Source organism: Hippoglossus stenolepis, chromosome 6 (genome assembly GCF_022539355.2).
Source record: "Hippoglossus stenolepis isolate QCI-W04-F060 chromosome 6, HSTE1.2, whole genome shotgun sequence".
In the NCBI taxonomy this organism is placed as follows: Eukaryota; Metazoa; Chordata; class Actinopteri; order Pleuronectiformes; family Pleuronectidae; genus Hippoglossus; species Hippoglossus stenolepis.
In genome coordinates, this window is record NC_061488.1 from 15,794,068 (window position 1) to 15,816,478 (window position 22,411).

At 41.1% G+C, this 22,411-nt stretch overlaps 1 protein-coding gene across 2 annotated transcripts in view; it reads left to right on the forward strand.

The window, feature by feature from the left end:
* Positions 1 to 13,567: 13,567 nt before the first annotated feature.
* The window catches only part of cntn3a.1 (contactin 3a, tandem duplicate 1), a 79,191-nt gene continuing 70,347 nt past the window's right edge, over positions 13,568 to 22,411 (forward strand). The window contains exon 1 of one of the 2 annotated variants that reach the window (XM_035159798.2): positions 13,568 to 14,125. The gene's annotated coding sequence lies outside the window, so the exon portion shown is untranslated. The remainder of the gene's footprint in view (positions 14,126 to 22,411) is intronic. The other variant, XM_035159797.2, reaches the window with a different exon arrangement.

Below are 22,411 nucleotides of genomic sequence, written 5' to 3' on the forward strand. Positions count from 1 at the left end.
TCGGCAGGGATGTCACCCCCCCGATACACACCTTTTCCTCCAACCACACACCGACTCCTCAGCACACAAACCTATGTAATCAACTCCTGCCTTCCTCGCCCCCTCACCTCAGCCCTTCACCACCACTGCCATCTCTCTTAGCTCCATTCTTCTGCTCCATTGAGTCCAAAGCCACTCGCGCCCCTCTTGTTCTCTACTCGAGCAGAATCATCAGCAGTGACAAACATCATTATAATGCTCCTCAATGAGCGCTCCACCTTTAGCTGCATGTTGTAGCCTGCGGGGGGCTCTTCTCTTGAGTGGGCTCTATGTGCTGACCCGTGTTTGCATGCTTGCAGTTTGACTGTCCACTCCAGTGAATCACACACCCAAGTTACATCCCTGTCCTCTCTCTGTGCTTCCAGGATATGATGCATTAGCTGGAAGACTTTGGGGAGGGGGGGGGGGAGACAGACATCATGCAGCCTTTTCATTAGAAGAGAGCGGAGATGTGACTCTGTCTACATGACTGACTCAATAAATATTTGTAAAAGGGAAAAGAAAATGAAAAGATAAATAAATAAAACATTGGCAAACAAATGAGATAGTAAAAGCAACTCTAATGGCACTAAGTAGAGCACATACCTCCTCCAAGGCCCAAAAGTCCTCTTATGAAACCACTTCAATCAACTAGATCCAGATCTTCATTCGGATCTGCACCAAACCGCACAAACTCTTAGAAATCAGTCCATGAACACGCCTGATTTTTGTTCATCAAGATCGGTGAATGACTTCCTGGCCAATCAGTGAAAATGTAAATAAATAAATGAATATATACAAAATAAATAACGCCCTATCTTGCAACGTTGAAGAAAGTGAAAGAAATTCTAGATCTGCCCCTTTGTTCGGATCTACACCAAAATATACTGCAGTGGTTTCTTTTTTGACTCATTTACCATCCTTCTACCAAGTGTGTGGAAACAAACCAACCAACAAACTAACATAAACAATATGGTGGAGAATTGATGGTGGCAGAAAAAGGAATTTAAAACCCAGTTTGTTGATTCAAGGCTTTAAGTGTTGATGATTTACAACAGTGGAGTTACTGCAAATTCTTCTTATACCCCTCTGGTCTCAGCATTTTCGGGGATATGATAAACTTGTGGATGAACAACTGCCTCACCATAATTCAAATAGAATGAAAAACTGTATTTTTCATACAGAGGCAGGAACCATACACTGACTTTGATCTAGGGTGTGTTATTGGGACTATTGTGAACCAATCACATACAAATTCTGGCCCTAATATGCATGAAATATTAATCTGTGAACTATTAGGGACACACGGAGTCTGTTGGGGGCTTAAGTGTTCATTATGACAGAGCTGTGCTTGGAGACAGCCCGCTGCAGACTGTTTCAAGTCTTAACGCTGGGAATTTGTCACAATACTTAGCTCCCTAAAAAAGTCAGCCGTGTCTGTGGGCAGAATTCTTCGTACTGATGATTTATGACAAATGAACTTCACATTTAGATTTCACAATACCATTATTGTTGCTAGAATCCTGGACCGAGAGATCCTGCTTCGTTTTTTTTTGGCTGAACAACAATGATATGGCTCTGGTTAGCACGCATGTGGTGACTTTGACCTTTCCTTACCTTGGCAATATGAGGCGGTGACCAACTGTGAGGCCTGCTGTCTGTCTCTCACTCAGCCCTTTTCTTTTGGTGAAAGGCCTGGAAATGTTGCCAGCACATTCTGTTGTCCATTCATTTATATCTGAAAATAATTTACAATACAGTCATTCAGCGTATGATAGCATCTCCGGCGTCAAATTGTTTGATCATCAGAACAAATGTATAGATTATAGGTAGAGACATGATGTTGTTTGTGCTGACGTTGCTCCCTGTGATTACCTTCACCTTGTTTGTGGGGCTTATTGTGTTTCTGCTTGTTCTTTATGGAACAGATGCACATGTTTTCAAAGATGGACGCCCCTGTGGGACGTTTCCCTCTCTGTGCTTTGGGATCAGGTGTCCACCCTGTTACCAAGTCCAAGAGGTGTGTGACACATTTGGATTGCCAGGTGTCCCAATCTGTGCCCAGGCTTTCATGTGCTCAGGCTTAGATGCTACATACAGTATTTTCACGAGAGTACTGCTCGAATACTGTCTCCTGAGATCTGAATGGGACAAATGCTATGCATTTTCACTTGTCTGTTTCCACCCCCTCAGCACAATGTTTGTTTTCATTTTTGCTTTCATAAAATTTTGCTCTAAAATCAGCAATTCTCTCAATTTATGAAATATGACCAATGAAATCACTGCGTTGAAATTGCAAACGATATCGCATATGTTTTCATAATACTCTATATCCTGATTAGTTATGTGAAAACAGCTTCTCTGGAGAAGCAGGGACAAACTAAGTGGCATGCAAAATAGAGAGGTGAGATGACTCCTGAAATCTAATGTGACTATGTGTGTGCGTGTGTGTGTGTGTGTGTGTGTGTGTGTGTGTGTGTGTGTGTGTGTGTGTGTGTGTGTGTGTGTGTGTGTGTGTGTGTGTAGAAGGTAGTACACCTGTAAGCTCTGCACTCACTGGAGCAAAGCCTATTAGAACAAGCATAAGACATATCCCTTAGACTGTGACCTGCAAAAACTTTCTCTCTCTCTTAGACACACACACACACACACAGGCACACAAGCGCACACACACACAGACACACACAGGCACGTAAGCGCACACACACACACAAACATATGGTTGTGTCTCCATAACTTCAGAGGACATTACATAGACTTGCATTCATTTCCTGGAGGTTTAAAATATACATAACTATTGCTTGTCTACCTTTAACCTTCTCCAAACCTGAACCGAAACTTAATTTAACGTTACTCTTACCTTAATCTAAACTTGACCCTACCCTCACCTTAACTTAACCTTAACCTAAAGTTAATCGTACTCCATTAAAACATCTTCACCTTTAAAATGATTTATTTTTTGAGGACTTGGTCTTTGTCCCCATAAGTAAGACATGTCCCTCCCCATATTGTGACTGCGTAACACACACACACCGCAGTGTTCTGTTTAACACTGAGGTCACCTTCAACAAGACACCAAGTCTTTGTGAAGCTTTACGCTTTCTGCAGCAGCGACGCTTAGTTTCAGCCACAAAATGTGTTTCTTATCCCCTGTAAATCCTCATTCATCAATTGACAGCAAAGAATCAAATAACTGTCAAGGGTAAACTCATTGCTCGGCCTCCTGCAGAGGTCTCTGCAACCGTAGCTACTCTACACAAGGTGTGGTATTCTAAAATCCTCTTAATGCAACGATGATGACACAAAGTTCATTTCTAATCCGTTCTTAAAGCTTAGTCATTCTAGTGACGGCAAACCACTGTATCTGTCCAGCACTCCGTATCTCAGGCTCTTTTGTGCATTGCCCAATATTTGGTGCAGATTAAATATTGATTTCTATACATTTTGCAACACGGTGAAAAATGTTCCCTTGAGTTGGTTTTATATAGGGCGTTGCTGGAGGCCACTCATCATTTTTCTGATTCCTACAATTTGACTCAGGAGGTGGGATTCTACCAAACACTGCGCAGCTCCCACGACCTTTTGATATTTGAGTTATTTGAGTATTCAGCGAGCCTTTCTCAAGCGACTTGTCCCTAGCAGCGATCAAACTCCACTAAACTCACTTTCTAGTGCGCTAAGTCCTTAACGCAATCAAGGATGAGGAGAAAATAGACAATCTCCAAGAGAGTATCTCGTGCTGATTTGCTCGCCACACACTTATCCAAATAGTCTGGCTCCTTATCAAATTGGATTGGTTTATTTGAATGGGAGTGAAGTCCCTTTTGGTCAGCGGAAGCTTAATATTGATTTAATCTGAAATTGTTAAATATGGGACAGATGGTGACAGTAGAAAGACCTTGCATGCTGAAGCTATTGTCTGTAATCCACTGTGTTCTCTTGGTATCTTCCTTCCCCTCTGCGTAGCGACGAGGCATTTGTGGACTATTATAGTCTTCTTCAAGGGACTGAGCAACATTTTAGTGAGAAATAGACCCCAGTTGTGTACTTATGTGCCCTCTTTTTTCTGACAAAACACACATTGTTTTCCAAGGTTTAATATATTTAAAATTAACAAACAGTAGAGTCTTTGTACCTCAGTATAGCTACTATGAATACAATAGAGGTTGCATATAATAATTTCTCTTGGGCCACTTGTTCGTGATTGTGAAAAATGAGAATTGTTTCAACTGTAGAACAGAGGCTGTTTCAGCAGCAGTTGAGTTGAGAAGCTCATGAAAAGCTCCTTTTGCCCGTAGATAATTACAAAGGACTCGTTGCAGGCACTCACCTTAAAAATACAGGAGGTCTCACCAGGGCCAAATGTCACTCTTGTGAAGATAATCACAGCTGCATTGACACAACGCAGATCCTTTTAGCTGCTTTTTGTAATTACAGATATCATAAGCACTGTGATGGCGTGGCCGCAGCTTCCATCCGGGCACCAGGTAGTGAACTCCGAGTATCCACAAGTGCACTACAAGCCTGATGCATGCCTTGTTGTTGTTCTTTTATCCTCTATCCCACACACAGGAGCAGCCTTTGAGCCTCTGCAGATGCTGGTGAGAGCCAGGAAATCAATGCACTCAAAAAGGGATAAGAGGGACTTGGTTTTGGATAACTCAGGGTTTCTAAGTGTGCATTATTCATTAGACAGGAGACACACACACACTCACAATTGCTGCCACTGCAGAGGTGTACTGGAGTCAAAGAATATGTAAGCTAAACCATATCACTCCCAAAAGCTCAGAACAGAAGTACAGCAATTCCTGGTGCTTAGGTTTTTCCCACTCCGTCTGTGTCAGGTCAGGTACAACACACCTGATGGGGATGTTATACAACTTTTGTAAAAGGAACCAAGGACAAGTACTTTGTTCCACAGAGTTTTTAATGTGGTAGGATAAAGCTTGTCCATCCATTATCAATACTGCCAATCCTTTAAGGGTCACGAGGCAGGTGGAGCCAATCCCATCTTTCAATGGGCGAGAGGCGGGGTTAACCTGGACAGATCGCCAGTATATCACAGGGTGAACATACAGAGACAAACACCCATTCACACCTACAGTCAATTTAGTGTCTCCACTTAACACAATCCTAATCTGCATGATTTAGGATTGTAGGAGGAAGGTAGGGTACTGGAGAAAACCCAGTCACAGGGGGAAGATGCAAACTCCACACAGGACCAAGAACCTTCTTGCTGTAAGGTGACAGTGCGTATAGTTGCACCGCTGTGCATTGTCTATTGTGTAATGACTATGACTGTACACAAAACTTTAGTAAAAGACAAATCAATCACACAGATGTTACTCATGGGAAGAAGATCTTGACCACACAAGCGTTTCTTCAGATCTGACCTAGGATAATACCTGACAGATTTCATTAACACATGACAAAATTAATCATTTGCATTGGAGGTAATAGGAATTATTTATGTACGATAAGTCAACTTTAGCGAACAACTTATTGATTTGCTTTGCCAGTCATCTCACTCGGAGAATAATCAGGTCAACGGAGATACAGAAGAAATTAATCAAAACAGTAGGAGAATCTATTAGTATTGATTTCAAGCTTTTACCTAAGCTTATGAAGTTCAGGCTACATATATTACAATATTAATTATGTCACAACAACACAGAATTTTTCTGAAAGTGGGAGTTCTTTGGAGATATTGATGTGTGCAAATGAAAAAACACTAAATAGAAAATAAACACATACATTTTAAATTTGTATCTGTATCATATTTGCAAACACCCTGAAACACACACACACACACACAGTATATTTCTTGTTTCCCTTTTTCATGCTCAAGAAAGGTTGAAGTTATCAGTTTGTCACTTTCACATTTGTCAGAGCAAACATAACAAAAAGCCGACTGGAATAACAAGGTTCTGATAAGAATTCCAATCAACAACTTCATGACATTTGAAATGTCAATAATTGATAAATCGTGAAGTTGCCTGGGTTGTAACCTCCTTTCAGAGGGACAACTGCCTCGATTTCATGGATCAAGAACTCAGCTTTTCTAAGTGAGAAGACAGATTGGCTCAAGGTTAAATGCTGCAAGACAGTCATTATCGTGCAGCAAGTGAAAACCTCAACCGCTTGATTTTCCTCTGAGATATCTCCTCCTCACAGACAATTTGGCCCATGGAGCCAGGAGTCACAACATCAACATCAGAACCCTAGTGTATAAATATAATATTCCTGTGGAAATATTTCTGAGCATTTAGTTGTGACAAGACATATAATTACATAAAATGAGTATTCATATAGACTGATCCTAGGAGCGTTTCGCTGACAGAGACACTGAGCTTACAGTAAGTGCATTATGGCAAACACCCGGGATGTACAGATCCAATTTACACATTTCATTCAGTTGTAAAAAAAAAAAAAAGCTTCTGCAGGTCACATGATCAGAAACAGATGTACTGTATAGTGCATATACAAATAGTAGGGGTGTAACGATACACAAAAATCACGGTTGGGTACTTACCTCTGTTTTGAGGTCACGGTTCGGTGAGTTTTTGGTACAGTAGAAACAAGGAACAGAAAACATTAAACTGATTTTTTATTTATTTTTATCAACCCTGGTTAACTGTGGCTGGGTCTTTCTCACTTAAGTAATTTTTACAAAAGTAAAATAACAAAATAAACACTCTCATGAATAAATTAATAAAAATAGCAAAATAAATATCCATTAAGGTGCAATATGTTGAAGATTAACTGTACTTAAACTGCACTGTTATTGTATTGTATGATTATCATTATTAAATATATATATATATTTTCATTTTTTCCCTTAAAAAATAATGATCTTGTCCACATAGTTTGCAGAGAGGGTTTGATGCCCTGCTGGCACTAACAATGTCTCAGCGTGTGACTTGCTGGCTGAAATGTGAACAAGAGGGAACTTGGTGGCAGGGTGGCGGGGCTCGATTACTTTCAGTGTGTGTTTGAACCCTGGGTTCTCTACACCAGAGAATGGTCCCATGTTCGCTGCTATAAAAACACCTGACGCTCGTTATTGCTTTGACACGCTCTGAATTATTTGAAAGCGGCAGCTTTAATGCCCCGGGGAGCTGGGTTTGCACAGAACTCGTTTTTTCCTTGCTATTGTTATTCCCAATGTCAGTGGACATGACTCGGGTGATTCCGTTTCAAACGAGTCGGCCTGTTCGATGTGCTACCAGTTACATTTCCGATAGCAGTTGCACAATGTAGGCTTTTGTACGATCCACTTGTCTCTGTCCGTCGTCATTGTATCATTGTAGTTGACTGTGGAACTGAAGTGTTCCCACACAGGAGACTGAAATGATGAGGGAGGGGCTTCACACTCCTGTTTGACTGCGGTCGCTATGACCACGAGCCGACAGCACATCCGGTCCTTCGCTAAAGGTGTCCCTCGCAATTTGAGACCCACGCGCAAACAAATAAGTTCCGCACGGGGAGTCGCTGCATTCATTCGGTACACGTGCGTTCCAAACAGAAAGGCCCGTACCATGTATCATTACACCACTAACAGCATATAGCATTTTTATAGGAGACATATGATGCTTTTTTCAATTTGTCTCTTTCTTACAGTGTGTTATATGTTTTTTCAAACTTAAAACCATCCTCTCCCCCACAGAAGACACTTCTCCTGAGGCTACTGAAACAGCTCATCAATAGTCATGTGACGTTGTGTGACATCACAATTCCGCACATTTGCATAATGCACCCCTGGCAGCTCGTCTGGCATGCCCCCTAGCAAAGCCTGAGCGGAGGCGGATATTTCCCTCACACACTAAAAGTGGGTGACCAATCACAACAGACTGGGCCAGCTGCCCAATCAGAGCAGACTGGGGTTTAGGGGGGTCTTAAAGGGAAAGGAGCTAAAATCTAGTGTTTCAGACAGAGGCTGATAAGAGGAGCTGCAGCAATGGACAGTAAGAGGAAAGTGGTGTGTTTTTTATGAAAGATTGGAGTATTTAAATTCAAGTAATAACACCAATTTAAATTATGAACCTCCTCTTCTTTTTATCCTGTAAGTTTAACAAGTTATGTGGAATTCAAAAAATTAAAAAACGGAGCGTAAAATAAATCAATAAAATAAAAGACAGAAGACATGACATTATAAGGTCAAAAAAGAAAACTTATACTAATTAACACTGGAAGGTTTAACGGGTCTCACTTCTTATTATTTAAAATGTAAAATGACTTGTAGATATGAAAATGATGAATAAAAATAAAATAAAATGAAAATATACTCACATCCGGTACTTGGACAGAGGAACTGTAGTGCTGGCTGCCCAACTGGCCCAATACTTTGCCTGTGCTGCCCAGGTCCTGTTTCTCTGGAGAAGCTCCCCCACCATGCACCAAGCTGTCAGAGGACGAGTTTCCTGAGGTTCTAGCTTTGGCGGTGATGTTCTTGCTACATATGACCACAACTTTCACCATAAATGGCGGACGGTCCATATGTACCACTCAGGTGGGGAGGAGGCACCCCTCACTGCATCTCTCCAACCTGAAGGAGAATGAATGCTGGCAGCTGCCACTCAACAGCAGAGGCTGCAGCCTCCCGAAGATTGAGCTTTGGCAGCTGCCGGCTGCCCCAGTACTTCACCACCTCTTCCTTGAACTGTCAATTAAGATCATTGCCACCTTACTTGAGAGGGAGAGATGGAGTGAGCTGGGTGTCCCAGCTTCAGACATCTTCACATACCAGAACATCCAGGCCCCCTCCACCTCAGAGCTTATGGGACAAGTTGGCGTTTGCTTACTCATTGGTGTGAGAGCAGGGCCAGCGACCCACGCTCGGTACCCCCTGCCAGGCGTACTGGATTTTCTGCAAGGGTTGGTTGATAGTGGTTGCGCTTGGTGGAACTGTGATCTAACTTTTAGCACAAGGTCTTCGATTCTTCCTTCAAGTTGAGTCATCGGTGACTGAGGTCATTTTGTCCTCTGCCTCACAGTAGCAAAGAGTCGAAGCACCTTCACAATTAATTCCCTGCCACACAGGGCACAAAGTGCCTGAGGATGTGAATCCTGAACTAAACCCTCATCTGTCAGCCCTTTTACATGGAGATCAGTCGTATCTGGAACCTAAGTTTGTCCTGCTCAGTTAACCCAGACGTGTGCCAGACTTTCAAACACACTTCACACCTTCTGCAGCCTCTGTGTTTCTCTGTCTGCAATTAGAGTCCAGCAATTAACAACTTAACAAGGCACTCTTATCTAACCCTTTTTCTTAATGTTAATGAAATGAGCAAATTGCCTCAGTTTCAGGAAATTAAATCAGACCTTAAACTTAAGAAAAGCCAAGGCACATAATGGCTGAAAGATTTGAAAAATGTATTCTTGTTGCCAGTAATAGGTTGCTCGTTCTTTCCTGAGCCATCATCACGTCCTTCCACCACATTTCATATTAATCTATGATAATGTGTTAAAACATAACCCCCTTTGCGGAGGTAAAAACAGCTACATCCATGCTGGTAGTTTACTTGTGCCAACAATGCATTCTTTGGAGGATTACACTCAGCATTCTTATTTCTTTATTTTTTCATTACCATCAACCTGAATCTTAGGCGAACCTGGTTAATTTGTTGTTTGAGAGAAGCATCTAAGTAAGAGATCAAGTTTGTGGCAGAGTTTCTGTTATACTACATCGACTGAGTTGGGGAAACCCTCACTGCCCTTGTCTCTGCATGATGTCATTCACTTTTAATCAAATGAGCCACAGTCAGCAGCTCAGTCCCCTGCTCAGTATTGCAGATAACACACTGGAGTTTATCCTCAGGGCCTTTTCAAGGATGAGGAGCTAAACGCGAGACTGATGTTAAAATACTCTGTTACTGACCTGCAAAACTGGACCAGCAGAGATGCTGTGATATTATATTTTCTTTCAGCTGAAATGGGATTAACATCCACTATATCGGATCTTTTATGGTGCCTTTGAGTGGACATATTTTTCAATGCTGCCGATGGCAACTGAACCAAAGAACCTGATAAGCAATGGACTGGCTATAGTGTCATATATGGAGTAAAAGAAGTGATTGTGCACATACACTCTAAATCGCCTGGAGCTGTGAATGTGTGTGAATGGTTGTTTGTCCCTGTCCCCTATTAGCCATGTGAAAGGCTGGCGACCAGTGTAAGGTTCCAGCCTCCCTGTTCCCTTCAATAGAATAGGATGGACGGGTGAACAAATTATTACATGTTTCAGAATAAAAAATGTCAGTTTTAGGTTGGCGTGTGATGAGGTTTAGTTTTTATTTCTCCTCATGTTGTTCTGAGCTGCAGTGAGAGTAATAGTGAGAGTAATAGTGAGAGTAATAGCATCAAAACTGTCAACAATCCTATTGGAGATCAAATAATCTTTGTTCAATTAAGATGAAGCTATAAAAGTTATAATTTGTTTAGTATGACCTAATCATTAAAACTAAAAAAACGAATCATAAATCAATAAAAATAATTATTGCTCATTATTATTAGTTGCCATTGTAAACTCTCTTATCCCCGTAAGGGCCCTGCAGAAATAAAGACCCTTGGTTTTGAGTGATTGGATTTGTGAGTGGTTGGGCTGTTGACTGTATCTCTAACCTGAACCTGGTCAGAGATGCAGCACAAGTTACCCTGGTGATTTATGGCAATAAGAGGTGAGCAGGTTTGGGATAACAGTGTTAAGAGCAAAATTGGAGTTCTCAAATGGGGCCCGGGGGAAGAAACAGAGCAAAAACTATAAAGGACCTGTGTTGACTGTTCATACTTCAGAGCAGGAGTAGAAATATAATTACAAATGTATATAATGCCATCACCAAATCTGTTTAGAAGGGAACACAATAGCTGTCTATCTTACATTTACAGACTTTATTTTCCAGGTGTGATCACAAAAGCAGAACGATAAGATAACACGTTTTTTAACCTCAATTTGAGGTTTGAATTTGCTTCGAGAAGCCTAAAGATATAAAAGTCAGACAAAGCAAATGAAATATGTTGACAGGCTAGACATGGCGGGGTATTGGCAGGCGGTGCAGGTATTTACTCTGGATGGCTGAACAAACTGTGTGTGGGCGAATGAATTGCACTTAAATACTGAGTAGACTGGCTGATGAACCACGTGTGCAGGTGAGTAGTGGCAATCAGGAAACACACACACACACACACACACCCAAACACACACACACACTGTAATGGATCTACAGGTAAGTAGAGTAGAGGATCCAAGGCAGATATAAGAGGAGCTTCAGAGTATAACAAGTACAAGCAGTGAAAATGTTAGTAAAACATATTTTATTCGCGATCATTATTTCACATGTGTCGGTGGCAGTGTGGCACCTCTGCAGAGAATGATCTGCCTTTTCTTGCTCTCTCAGAAGCGGCCTTGAAAGAGCTCGTCTTTCTGACTCCTTGCAGCTCCAAGTTGCTCATTTCAGCATCTCATTCACTGCCTCAGGACAAATGTAATTCATGTATTTAAGTGGCATCTTCCACACGACAATAACAAGCTCATTGTCACGTTGGGCCTGGTCACAGGAAACATTTGTCGGAGAGCAGAGAAGAATGAGTAAAAGAGCACAATGTAAGGTTCAGGGAGAAACCATCACAGTGTTGGAAAGTAATAAAAATACATGAAATGCTCAATCCGAATGTTTGTGTTTAGGGTGGCTATACTATTAAGTGTTCCTCTGAGCTGTGATGTGCATTTATTAGCTGTGTGCATGGGTGGCTAAGGAATACTAAGTGTTCATTCAGTAGGTTAATCCAAATATTCTTTCTTCTTCTCGCCTTTCCAAGGCTCGGCAGGGCATTCATTAATTTCATCTGTAATTATTGCTCTCCCATTCGCTGAAACAGAAGTAGATTCTCTTAAATCCCACTCAGCGTTATGAGTGGATTATGAGCCGAAGGCATAGTGCGTATAGAAAGTTCTGACTGTTTAAACTTTATGAGCTGGCAATCTCATCCCCTGTTTTATGTAGAAGTAATGATGAGAAACAAGTGCGTGTTCACACACTCATTTTTCATTTTTAACGACAAAAATGTGTTAGTCTGGACTCACACAACTTAAATTTTGGGTTAATTTGCAACACCAGAGAGTGAGCAAATCATTTGAACACTGCTTGAAAAATTGCTGAAACTATGAACTATATCATCCCAGTTAGAATTGAAAGTGGAATGCCTTAATCATCAGTTTTTTTGTGTGACTTTTAAAAGCAGCAAGAGACAAGCAAGAGCAAAGAGGCAGCAAATGCCAAACATGCACAGCCCGGCTGTTACATGACCACAAATTAAACCTAATAACAGGGATATAATGGACCTGTCAGTGGAGAAGTATCCACATCCTGCACTAAGGAGAAAGTAGTGATACAAATGTACAAGTTAAAGTCCTTTTTTTCTCCTTGCATTTACATTTGCCAAATGTACTTTTAAACTATCAAAAGTGAACTTTATTATGTCATAAAAACATTTGTTCCTTTCAGTACCGAGGTTTATATTATTATGTTTTATATTGTTGTATAATTAGGTAAGATTTAGCATAAATTGAAATGCACTCAAAGAACAATAAATATACTTCATTACACTAGCATATATACTTGAATATACATAGTTAGTTACTTTCAATCACTGATTTGAACAAACAGCCTCCACCAGTTGTTCTCAAATGGTGGTCCCAGGACCCCAGTGTGTCTGTGGCACACTGCCAGAGGAGGGGGTCTGTGAAAAGGGAGAATGATTTTCAGATTTAAAAATATATTCAATAAATATTTATTTTGTGTTGTTCTTTCACATTACTTATTAGAATGTAATAATAGGTCGAAGTGAAGTTATTCCAAGGGACATACATGATGGGGTCCCTGGAATATTTTCCATCTTGAGAGGGGTAATTGAGAAACTCTATGATAAAGGGTCGTCATTATTATATTGTATATTGGACACTGTTCTGTAAAACTGATTTAGTTACGTTTCAGCTCTTTTTAATAAGGAGTTCAGCCTGTGTCCTGTAACATTTGGACTTTACCACAGAGGCCCGAGACACACAAGTCACTTGGCTCCATCAAGTTCAGCTCACTTACATTTCCTCAAGTGAACTCCATGGAAAGCAGTTGACTGAAGTACTGCCAGTAACATAAGTACAGTTTGAGGTACTTGGACTTTGGGCATTTAAGTATTACCATGAAATACTACTTTACACTACTACTCCACCACATTTCATAGAACATTATTTGACTCACTCCATTAGGCTACCTGAGATATCGTTACTGATTACAGTTACTCTCTTGGGTTGCACTGTGATGTCACCAAAACTCTATGTACTGTTGAGATAACTGATAATAACCTATTCTTATGAATGAGTGGGGGGGGGGGTTCCTTATAATTAACAATGTAGTGTCAACTTTTGCATTGGCCCTGAGTAAAGTATCCAAACAGGCTTTTCATAATTCTTCCTATCGATGAATATATGAAAATAAAAATAAATAATTAAAATACCGAACACCCACCACTGATGTCCCATGTGCCGCCGCCGCCGCGCGCACAAGACAGCCCCGGTCCGCGTGCAGTGGACGTGCCGGACGCGCAGTGTGAACACGGACGTCAGCAGAGACAGTCTCCACTTCTTCTGCTCCACAAAATTCATCCCCGTCGTGAATCTATTTCATAAAACCCTCCACTTGTCCTCCATGTGAGGAGCCACTGCTGCTGCTGGGGGCGCTTTGCTCGGTGTCAGCCCGGCGGCGGTGCGAGCACAGGGGTCGGGCACGGTCTTGGATGAGCGCGGCGGCGGAGTGACCGGAGAGGACCGGAGGAGCCCGGGCTGCCAGCAACTCTACCCGAGTCTGAAACACAGCGGAAGGGGGACCGAGGGTGTGAATCCTGCTGTACAGGAGGACGAAGAGGAGAGTTGTGTTTTTTCTACGGTGGACGACATTCCGCGCTTGAGGAAGAAGGAACCGCGGGGGAACCGAACTCAAGTGCCCCCCGATGCTGGGAGCCGCTGGCGGGCTGGAGGAGTGAGGAGATGCGCGGTGTATCATGGACAACCCGAGAAGGGATAAACATCAGCGAGCACCGCAGGGGACGAACTCAGGTAAATAATCCATAACTATATTGTGTTTCTAAATAATTCCTAAATTTGGTTGTTTTTTATCTTGATGCAGTGAAATCACAAAAAAACAAACTTCCCCTCGTGGCAGGAGATAATCTGTAAAGAATCTAAAATGTAGATATTCTCCTAAACTGTCAGTGTACCTGCTGTCCTGGTCTGGGAGGATTTTTAGACTCTGCTTTTATAGTATATCTATAATTTAAAGGCGATAGTAGGCAGCACACATGAAGCCTATTAGGCTACTTGTCTTGTGAAGGCACATTTTCAAATGGTGTGCTATCTTTACCGGATCTTCCCCATCGAGGAGATTTTAACCTCAGTGGACTCCTAATATAAGGTTGAATAAAAGTAAATAAATGAATATCCATGTTATTATTGAGACAAAGTCACAGATTTGTAATCAACACTCCTCTCGGTCCTCTTAATTGTCACAACCATCACTCACTTCATGCATCTCTCCTGCGTTTTGATCTAACCTCTAAAGGAAATCTGATTGTACTTCTTATTCAGGTTAAATGAAAAGTAAATAAATACGTGTGTGTGTGTGTGTGTGTGTGTGTGTGTGTGTGTGTGTGTGTGTGTGTGTGTGTGTGTGTGTGTGTGTGTGTGTGTGCCTTTATGTCCTCTTCTTTTCATGGCCGTCACTCACTTCGTGCATCTTTCCTGTATTTTAATCCAACCTTAAAAACCTTTGTTATCCATGGACTTTTTCTAAAGGTTAAATAGAATCTAAATGAATATATCTGTGAACATGCCTTTATGTCAAACTCACAGGGTTGAAATCCCGGTTGCCTTCTTCCGGAGTTGTACACAATCCCCCACATTAGAGATAATAACAGTCTTCTATGTGCTCTTAATTGCCATGGCGATCACTCACTCCATGCATCCATTCTCTATTTTAATCTAACCTTTACAGAAAGTCCATTGAGATACTTTCCTATAAAGGTTAAATAAAAGGTACGTTTATGTCCATACTTCACTTTGACAAACTCAGGTTTGAAACCTGCCTAGCATTCCTCTGGGTCATCTTAGTTATCATGGCCATCACTCAATTCATGCCTCTTTCCTGTATTTTAATCCAACCATAATAGGAATTAATAATATGATATAATTTAATTCTTATAAAGGTTAAATAGAAGTTAAATGAATACATATATCTGTGTGCGTGCCCTTATGTCCATACACCACTCAGACAAACTCACATGTTTAGAATTCCAGTTGCCTTGTTCCTGAGATGAATACAACTCCCACATTAGAGATAATACCATTCCTCGATGTGCTCTTAATTTTCATGGCCATCACTCACTCCATGCCTCTTTCCTGTAAGAGGACCCTGAGCCACCGAACAACCCTGCTCATTTCAAACCTCTGGAAGAACTCATTTGTTTTGCAGTGATCAACAGGGGGATTGGACCCAGTCCAGTCCCATCATCCCTTCACCGTCTTTGATTGCACACGAGCGTGATTGCCGTCTCAGATTGCCTAAAGTCCTTTAGTGTGCGATCCTTGCCTGGAAACGGTTATTCTCATGGAATCAAGTGTCCACGTGTGTGAGGAGGGAGCTGCCTCGCACATTAGGATTCCACTATTACGTAAATTAGATGCGGCTCAGAAATTGGAAGTGCTTCCTCTGACAGTTAGCAGCGCTTCCACCCTGTGGCAAAATGTTTACATTCAGCCTCATCTGCCTTCCTCTTTTCAGGGGAATCTCAGGGTTGTGAGCGCTGTCTTTAGTTTCATGCTGACAATGTGCCAGCTGGATGTTCTTTGGGCATAAGTGTTTCTGCCCTTTGCCATGCTTTAATACCCCGCTGCAACCTAAAACACTACTCCAGAGTGCAGTTACTCTTCTTACCTCTTGTGCTCAAGTGGCTGGGTTAGTAGAGCCACTACACATGTCCTTGGGGAAGTGTGTTTATGGCTGGACAGATTTCTGATGATGTCACTGGCACAGAAAGAGGAGGAGGGTGGGACATGAAGTTCATAGTGCCCCACTGAATGGAGCCTGGTCTGCATGGCTAAACAGTGGATATGCACGGAGGAGAGGTGGTGCAGGCAACATGTTTTGCATTATGATGTGTACAAAGTGGGGATTGTCATGCTTCATCATGCGGCAGGGGAACATTGGTAGTAGGATGATCCTCTAGAAATCAGTTTTAGCTTTGTGTCTGTTTTTCATTGTTCAAAAACAAAGGGAAGCAGCCGAGCTCCACCCTTTTACCTGCAGAGTTACACTCATCTTACACTCAAATTTAAAAGGGACACTTTGAGAGTAAAATTCTAAGTTCTGCAACGTCTCAATGTCTCTCAATGACTCATTAGCAAACAATCCTCATTCGTACTAATCAAAATGCAGATAGTTTACCTTGCATCAAATTACTTCAGTATTTTGTCTTGTTTCTGCTTTTTGTCATGCATACCAGGTGCCGCTCTGTGGGGAACTATAAAGTTCATGTTCCAACCTCCCCTTATTTTTTGAGTCTGGCATCCTCAGAGATATGGCCATCCATAAACATAATCTTCTCCTGGCAAAGACATATTATGTAGTATAACTTCTCTTCTCACAAAAAGGTCTGTAATTTATAATACGCTCCTTTGCAAAGTTATATTTTTTATTCCGATTTTAAAAGTTTAAGTGATAAAATACCAAAGAATTGTTACTGTCCACAGCTTTGTTTTCAGTTGCACACTATAGACAAATTCTCACTTTTTATTTGTACCTAGTGCCTTTACACAGGGAAAAAAATGTCGAAATGAGGTACGTTATACATAAAAATCCAAGCACGCAGACAAGATCAATTTTTAAATGTGGTGTTGATGGACTGTCTCCAGAGACAGCTCAGAAAACATAAAAGTAAGGTAATAAATGTAGGAAAAACATGTTTACTTGCTATTCCAAAAGTGTAGTTTGACAGATAATCACTGCAGTGTCTTGTATAAAAAAGGAAAATACATTAACTTCTTGAGTAGTAACTGCCAGAACAATATAGTAAAACAATATACCATCTGCTGTATATAGTCTTCAACTGGGCCACAATCTAAATGTTTTCACCATGCGGGGCAGTCTTCCACAGTTCTTCCAGTTTGTATAGATGCCTTCAGCTGTGCAGCTCACGATCCCTTAAGGTTGTCTGATCTTTCATTGCTTATAGTAATAACTGTTTGCATTTCTCCATCCTCGACTTAAAATGACCTCCCATGATAACGGCTGAATTCAAACAGTGTTCCAGCAAAGACCGGCTGTAAATCTCTGGCTTTAACTAGAAGGCTCTTTAATAAAGGCACTGGCATTGTCAAGCACTGCTCCTTAAAAACAACCAGTCAGAGCTATAGCATCAGTTCTGAGCGTGGTTTCACACCTGAAAGTACCAAGGTCTGAACCAAGGTTAATGTTTTTGTTACACTGCGTACATTTCACATTGCTATTTAGGGAGTGAACTAAAGACTTTCATGTGAATACATATGTCCTATTATCATCACCTACGTTAGTTGCTACTACCTATACCTGACATTGATTGGTTTGCAGACAGATGGGCATGCATGTGACCTTGGCGTGTTGTCAATTAGGCTTTTGTATTGGCTTACTTTTAAAATGCATAGAAAAAGAAAATGAACTGGTTTACTTTATTATTGATTTTACAGTTACTGCTGATACTCAACCACTACTAGCAAGATGAACGTCCTTATATGGTCAGAGGGGAAGACTACAAGCAATCCTGCAAGCCACTTCGGCTTCTTTTTTTCCCTCTACAATTATATAATTTCTCAATTTACGCAATTGGTCAGAGAACCCGAACAAGCCCAAAACATTTTTCATGCTGCAATCAAACCGAACCATGGCTCAGTTTGATCCAGACTGAGAACACCTCTTTAGTCTACATAAATACAAATCATTTAAAAAACATTGATCCGTTCTTTCGGACCCAGGCAGCTTCTATGTCTGTTATTTTGGTTTGCACTAAAAGATCCAAAGGTCCGGACCAAACTAGGTAGAGGTGTGAAAGCCCTTTAAGACAAATCCTGTGCACACCATGTTTGCTGCAGGTGTCCACTTAAAGTGATTTATTTTTATGCCCCTCCAGTCTTATTTAGGTTATTTCTAATAAAAATAATAATAAGTCAAAACTTTTTATCAGTGAGCTTATGTTATTTAAGGGTATGTACAATGAGCTCATTGCTTTAGGATTAACCATTGAATCAAAGGGGTTTTCAGGAACTTTCTAGTAAATACAACGACCCATAAATCTCTCATGTTATGCAAATTATTGCTGTATACCATGCTCATTATATTAAGACTCGGGCTTGGAGCATGTGTGCAGGGAGAACCTTTCAACATACTCAGTTGGTCTTGTCACAAGGGAGAATGGGATGAGCGCTTCGTGGAGTGCCCCTGGTGCGGTGTGGAGAAATGAAGAAGCTGGCATGTGTTATGTCATGCCTGCGGCTTGTGTGCTTAGATCAAAACACCATTAGTCTCTTTGTCTTGTGCCACCATCTGAGGTGGGATCTTGGCTGGGGAATACGATGGCTCCTCTGTGACTCCTGTGGTGTGCCATTTGTGGGGAAGGGAAAAAATGGGCTGGCACATATAAAAGCTTTGGCTCTAAAGTTTAGAGCTTATTGGTCCTAGCTGCATCGTAGATTCTTGAAGAGCAAAGTTGGTCTGGGGGAAGTAACATTTTATTTAATCTCTGTGGAACTTCACAAGCTCAGTGTTTGCAGTCCAAGAGCAAAAGGATGCATCTTCAAAACGGCTTTGAAAGTACAGCCACTCTTCAAACTGTAAAGGATGCTACAAATGTGTTTTATGGATCCAATAGATGTGACACCTACTTTATGAATAGCAACAACCATGTCAGTTATATGAAGGTAGAGAAATGTAAATACAATATTTATTTATAATAGTAAGAAATTGGTGCCTGCATAACAAGGCAGCACCATAACATAAAGTGTTTGTGCGTGTGAGTGTGCGTGTGCGTGTGCGTGTGTGCGTGTGTGTAATGTTCAGCTCAGCAATAATATGGTCCGAAAAACAGATTTTTCAAGGTAACTGCAAGTAATAGAGAAGCTAATATTGTAGCAACGACATTGTTATGACATCATTATGATGTCAGAGGATTACGTCATATGTCATTCACTTTTACAACAAATAAGATAAGACGCAATCTACAGTTTATCTGCAACCATATACTGTCTTTTCTGAAGATTAAGCATAATATGTAGTCTTACAACTGTGTCCATTTCTTTTAATGATTGAATATTTATTATAAAATAACCTATAACTGTAAAATAACATCATCCATTGAAGACTTGATGTCATTATCACTGCCACTCTTCCACAGAGCTGCTTGGTAATTCCTCAAATCATGTGTGCAGTGAATGAAAATATGCAGAATTAAGAATAAATTTAACGTCCACTACTACGCGTGCACTCTCAACTCCAGCACCGCCAGAAAATGAATTTTAGATGAGTGAAGCCATCGGAGCCGTGAGATGAGGCTCACATGCAGGGAAACACTGATCGAGCTGGTGTCTGCAGATCAAGTGAAGTCACAGCTCAGGTGATTAAAGATGCAGCATTGTATGCCATTTTTCCTGGTCGTGTCTCGCTCCTCGCGCAGTATGGGAGTCTGGTCTCATTCATGATTCAGAGCTCGGAGGGAAGTGGGTGTGTGTGAGTGTGTGTGGGCTGCTCATGCATTTTAGTGTGAATTCTATCTTCATCTGGACTCTCCAACCAACGGGACCTGCAGTACCCTTCTATTAATACATTTTTTGAGCCCTGAAAAATTGATGGCAGCTGAGAGATCGGGTGTAGCAGAGAGGGTCCATCACTGTCAGCTTCTGAGGCTGACTGAACTGGAATCTGTGGTTTATCAACTCCAGCTGGTGCTGTCAGAGAGGAAGAGGAACAGAGGTGTCACTTTGACAACACTGAAATTTGGAGGAGCTCTTTGTCTCCACAACTCTGAAGCCTCCCTCAAAGCAGCTGCCTTTCCTCAAAAATCTAATACAATGAGGTGCTCAGTTTTGTGTCCAAGCTTTTCCTGCGGTTGCATTTCTTGGCATTGATTCCATGTAGTTTGTTGTAGTACTGCTACACTGGGAAATGGACAAGAGTTGCAATAATCAATCGATTAATCGATTAAATGGATCGGCAGAAAATTGTGTAGCTACTGTTTTGTTAATGTCATATCTCTTTCAGCGTCTCAAACATGAATATGTTCTGTTTTTCCTGGTCCTACGTGACTAAAATCTTTGGTTTTTAGATTGTTGATCAGACAATAAATTGAATGATGTTATAGACCACCACGATTAATTGAAGAAAATAGGTTACAGGTGAATAATTAATGGGAATAACAGTAAGGTGCTCGCAATAATGAATGACATGCCAGAAAAAACATGAAAATTGCAGTGCCTATTACCTTGCTTGTCTTGTCTGACCAACCTAAAGCTATTCAATTTATAATGATATTAATGCCTGAATAAGAAAACACTTGGTATTTTTGCTACTGTGTATTTAAATATATATTTATTATCAAAATATGTGTTGATTAATCTTCAAAAGGGAAAAAAAGGGCTGTTATCATGATGTCTTCACATATGAGCAGACATCACCTGAGATGTTGATTATTATGATAATGTGACATTTGGGCATTTTACACCTATTTCCTTCCAAATGAAAATATTTATAGAAGACGTTATCCACAGATCATGAAATCAGAGACTTAAGCCTGAGCTGCACCTGACATTTTAGAGCACTCTCATCCTCCTGACTTGCTTTTAATTAAAATGATCTCCAATCAGCAGCATCATAGCATACTGACGAAGTAAACTCACTTCAAAGCACTTGAATTTGGCAGATATGATTTATTTCCCCTAGATATTGACAACTGGTGTAAGTATATGGACTGAGATGGCAGGCATATGGCCCTTGACAGAGATAATGCTTTATGCAGCATATCTGTCACACAGTCAGCGGGGGTTAAATCCATTTCATAGACACAGAGAATCCATGTAAATCTGTGTCATCCATTGCATATAGTCTTTGTATGCATTATGTAAACAGCATTGATCACATGAGACGCTGCTGTGTTACATTTAAATGCAGTGGAAATTGCACAAATTGAGTCAGGAAATGGTTTGGCCATGGACGGTCATTCCAGCCTTGGTCATATTCCTTTTTTCAACCATTGGCGTTTTTCAGAGACATGAAACGGGAGGGACTTTAAAGGAAAAGTTTGAAAGCCCCCGCATCATTAACTTTCATCGCATACAGCAAAACAAATGAGAGAATCAATTTGGGATGAAAGTGAGTCATTGGTCTTGTTGCTACCACTTAAGGTCACAGGAGCAATTCATTTATTCTGAAGAGGCAGTCAAATGCTGCCATGGACACTCCTGATTCCCCTCTCCATCATGTTAGTGCGGCGCTTCTTTGGATCAAAAGCCTGTCTTTTATCCCCTCACTAACCCTGCCGTCTGATATCTCATGTCTCAGGGCAAGAGAGTAATAGAGATCAAGGGACTGCTGATGGAGGCTAACAGATAGCTGCTTTTGTTAATGGGCAGTCTCACTAGTTCACACTTTCTGGTCATGTTGGCTTGTGGTGCTGTAAATACAGGATGCATTCATTTTAGGTGACCAGAGTTTAACAGAATTATTTTACAGTTTTTGACCAGCATGTGTCGGACAGAAATTCAGAAATGATTTTCAGATTCAGGTCGGATTTGGTCTCATCGTCCGAACAATTACTCAGTAGCAAACATTAACATTTGGAAATACTAATTATGATGGGCTTGCCCATTTAACATTGAGCTTCAATTTCTTTTGAATCGGATGTCAAGTAATTGCTTCCACTATTTTCAGCTTGTGATTTATGGTTCGTTAGGCGAGCAAGCTATCCATACTTAGTGTTCAACACAGTGCAGATGTAGCTTTCTGTATGTGTGGAAAAAGTTAGCTTGTGCTAAAACTGGTCGCTACTCGCTTGGGTTCGGGTCGGTTCAGACTGAAAAATATTAAATACCTGTCGGTTTGGAATTGGGCTCAGGCACTACTGGGTCGGGTCAGGGAAACAAATGTGGCCCGTATCACGTTCTAGTTAACACCGTAGACTAAAAGGGTTTACACCTGCCATTTGGTCCTGTTCAGACCTGGTTGACATCCGTCTCTGGTGATTTGATCACAAATACAGAGGTCTGAGTTTGTCACACCTGGTATTAGAATCCGTGTCCATACAGCATCTCCACTGACCAATTATGATC